The sequence below is a fragment of the Poecilia latipinna genome, unplaced genomic scaffold (genome assembly GCF_001443285.1).
Source record: "Poecilia latipinna isolate Pla-1442-1.1 unplaced genomic scaffold, P_latipinna-1.0 Scaffold4018, whole genome shotgun sequence".
Lineage (NCBI taxonomy): Eukaryota > Metazoa > Chordata > Actinopteri > Cyprinodontiformes > Poeciliidae > Poecilia > Poecilia latipinna.
Window position 1 is genome coordinate 22,251 of NW_015116634.1, and position 4,136 is coordinate 26,386.

The following is a 4,136-nucleotide window of genomic DNA, read 5'->3' on the forward strand; positions in this document are numbered from 1 at the left end:
TATCACTTATTTATGTTTTTAATTAGATTTGATATATTTATTTCTTTAATATTATATTTCATGTTAATGTCATGGTGGTGTTCAGTGACTCCATGACACTTTCAATTTGATTCATTAGGATTTGATTAAGAACCAGATTTGTTCTTTGTAATTTCTGTCCAGTAAAACTATTAATCTATAAATCAATAGCCAGGTCTATGTGAAGATATAATCCATGTTTCTGTCTCATATTTGTATGGCATTAAAATGATCTGGAACTTTTGTTTTTCCACTGAAAGCTCTGGTTTGCACAATAAATGCCATGTGGGTGAAATTTTATGGATGATGCTCTGATGTCCCATTCTCCTGAAGGCAGCACAGAGCTGCACCACCAGAAACTGACAAACACTGAAGAAAGGAAGAGCTATGATTAATGTAGTTACAGTTCTATCCATGTTTTAATGCTGCAGAGCTCAGCCGGTTTGCAAATAGTTCAAAGTTTAAACTGGCATGTTGTACATCTTTTATCTGGTTATTTTGTGGAATATTTAACAACTAGAAAATGGCAAAGAACAAGAATATTTTTTCCACTCTGATTGGCTGCTGTTAGGCCTACTGATTTTAACTTGAATGTTCATTGCATTTTTTGTAAACACCTGTGAAAATAATTTCTATTCCCATGACTTTTTTGTTCTCTGGGAAATTATTTTTGATGATAAATACAGAAACAAGCATAAAAATCAAAACATCTACAATAGTGATAGTAATATTAATGATAAAATAATAGTCCGTGTAAAGTAGCCTACAGATTCTTTGTTGGGGGGTGGTGAGGGACCTGGATAAAGGCGGTGGAGGGGGGACGCTGGCCCAAAAAAGGTTGAGAAACACTGGATTAGAACAAACTTAGAAACCAGAAAAACTACCTTAGACTACAATTTAGACTCCTATTCTTCCAACCCAGAAAAGGAATTAGACCAGACGATACTTATTTATACTTATCTAGCAACCCTGAAAAGGAGCACCTAGTTTAGATCAACATTAGATTCTTTTTCTTGGTTTGCTCTTCCCTTTGGTTTGTTATTTTGTTTGTATTTCCTTTTAATTCATGTAAAGCACTTTGAATTCCCTTGTTGCTGAAAATGTGCTGTATAAATAAAATTACCTTACCTCCTAAGCTAATATTTGGATAAACTTACCTTTTGAATCTCTTACGGAAGTCTGGTGAAACCAGACTTGCTGAGCGTCCTGATTTCTGATCTCCAGTTTATTTTGCAATTTGGAACTTCCGTGTTTGTGACTCACCAAGTGACAAACACCTTATTTTTCACGTCAGTGATAGATTTCGTTCTGTAGTTAATTGCTACTTTAAGGTTTACAGTATTTAACTGTTAATTTAGCAAAAATTTAGCCAATTTCGCCCTCGGTTAGCCGCGTTGTAGCAAGACATTTCCTTCTAAGATGGTTCATCCTTCCTTGTCAGACTTCCATGCTCACATCTCCTCCTCATCTCCCTACCCTGAACTCTTCAAGGTGCCGTTAAAAACATAGCATTTTTTTTTTTTTTGTATTAAAAGGAGACATTTTGGGGATCACTGTGCTAGTTGTGCTGAACATGTGACATTCAAACTCAACACTGGCACCTAATTAGGAATACTTTACCTCTGAAGTGTAAACTTTATTTCTAAGTTTTAACTCTAATCTTGTTCCTCTGCTCTTTTTCTCCTCAGCTCTCATCGGAACACTTTCTGGAGATCAAAGTGGAGTCGTACATTACTCGCTTTTTCCACATAAAGGAAGACTTTGCCTTTGTTGAGGTAGTCTAGCCCTACTTTTACAGGGGTAGACCCTATAAAAGTAGTTAACCTAGAGTTAGTTTTTAACCACAAAATTTGTAGGCAAAGTTTAGCAACAGGGCACTTCAGACAGAATGTGATGTAATAATGCAATCTTAACATCAAACCTTTAAATATGTTGAGGCCAGAAAAAAACAAATAGACAATAGATAGACAAAGAGAATGACAGTGGTTTTCTTGATTGTTTGTATAATTATTTTGGTAAATTCTTATACAGATGCTGGTCGAAAAATTAGAATATCATGAAAAAGTATTTAAATCAGTAATTCCATTAAAAAAAGTAATTCCTATATTCATTAGTTACATGCAGACTGATATATTTCAAATGTTTATTTCTTTTAGAGCTGAGGATTACTACTGATAAGTAATTAAAACTTGGTATCTGAGAAAATTTGAATATTATTGAAGAGATTCAATATTGAACTGATTAGCTGATTAGTGTGGTGCTGCACACTAATCAGCTAATTAACTCAAAAGACCTGAAAACGCTTTTAAAATGTCTCTCAGTCCAGTTCTGTAGGCTATAGAATCGATCAGCATCATCATGGGGATGACTGCTGACCTGACAGTTGTCCAAACGATGACCTTTGACACCTTGCAGAAGAGGGCAAGACACAAACGTCACTGTATACAGAGTCCGAGCAGAGACTAAGTGTGAGTGCGAGAAGTTTTGAGTACAAGCATTACAAGTTTTGAGAAGAAAGACATGAAATTTTGTTTTCAGACTGAAAATGTGTGCTCATGGACTATAGCAGGAAAATTCCAGCAAGTGAGCAGAGAGTTTTGAAAGCAAAGATTAGATCTGAGCAGAGACTAAGTTTGAGCACGAGAAGTTTTGAGTGCACTTATTACAAGTTTTGAGAAAAAAGACATGAAATCCTGCTTTCAGACTGAAAATGTGTGCTCTTGGATAATGGCAGACAAATTCCTCCATAAAAAATGTTTCCATTTTTTTGGCACTGAATCCTGATACTTAACGCAATGTCTGCTCTGTCAGCTATTGGATTTGTTGTTACTCTGTTGTTAAGGCAACTACACTGGCGTGTAAAGCATACATTTGGTGCACCTTTAATCCTCTAAGGTCTGACTAAAAATTTGAAAATGTGTCTAAATGGACGTTTTTCACCAAGTTTGACTTTATCCTCATATACCTTAAGATGATTCAGTCTACCTGGCACTGCACATGAGCATGGCTGGAGTCCTCTGTCAAGTGAGAAATGAAGAGAAAGTAGAAAGCTAGGAATGGTAAGAAAAGATTTTGAAGTGTTTAGTTTCTAACCAAACTAACCTTCTGCTTCAACTCTTAGTTTGTGTGAAATATTTTTTATATATTAATTCACTTTGAGATTATTGTATTTATGTTTGAATTAGTTCATGATGCATAACTGCATTATTCATTAAATAAGATGAATCTTATTGTTCTGCCCCAGGCTGGAAGTTGGAAATGTCTTAATAATTAGTTTTAAAAAGTTCTATAGTATTAATTTCTCTGTATTTTATTTTGAAGGAGAATTTTGAGATAGCAGTGCATTGTGGGTAACAGAGGCAGTTGCAGTTTGGAATACCTGTCCGCAGAGAGAAAGCCTGCCTGTTAATGTATAAACTTCACCTCCTGTGTTGTCAATCTTTTCTTACACCTCCGAAAACAATGGCTGTAAATTCAATCTGTGTTCTGTTTGGTGTTATATGTTTTGTTAGTTTAGTTTGAGATTGTTTTCCAAAATGTGTTTGTTCTAGAAAAGCCATATTTTGATAGTTTTTTATTTACATAGCATCGGTTGCTACGTGACTGTTTCTTAACTGCAGCTAAGGTTAATTCTATTTTGATATTAGAAGTTTATTCTGTGTATTTAGAGCTGATGCATATTTTATTTTTCCGTTTCTTATAGTTTCACTCAACCTTTCATTGAGCTTTTCCACACCACTGCTCAAAGTTGTAAGGGTCAAGAAAACATAATAAAGGAGCAAGACGCTCGGCTTCCTGCTCATGAAATTGAGTTTGGTTTGGTGTTTAACATACACAGAGTATCTAACACGTAGTGATAACAGTATACTTATGTTGTTGGTTGTTAAATCCCGGCTGAAGAATATAAATTTTGTAGGTTTTGGAGGTTTTTTTAGTGGAGATGGACGCAGTTTACCCTGATCCCATTAAGATGATATTTTTTATCAATGTTAATGTATTAGGGGTTGCAGCAACTAGGCTACTAGTTGATTCTTTTCTCTGCAATGACTTTTTATGGGGTCAGTTTTGTCGCAATCACGTGACAAAACTGATTTTCCCATGTAAACGAAATAAGTTGA

The 4,136-nt window shown here is 35.1% G+C and overlaps 1 long non-coding RNA gene across 1 annotated transcript; it reads left to right on the top strand.

The window, feature by feature from the left end:
* Positions 1–3,239: 3,239 nt before the first annotated feature.
* On the top strand, positions 3,240–3,807 carry LOC106942063 (uncharacterized). The gene is made up of 2 exons (XR_001423536.1): positions 3,240–3,486; positions 3,722–3,807. It is a non-coding gene; the product is annotated as an uncharacterized LOC106942063 (long non-coding RNA).
* Positions 3,808–4,136: the final 329 nt, after the last annotated feature.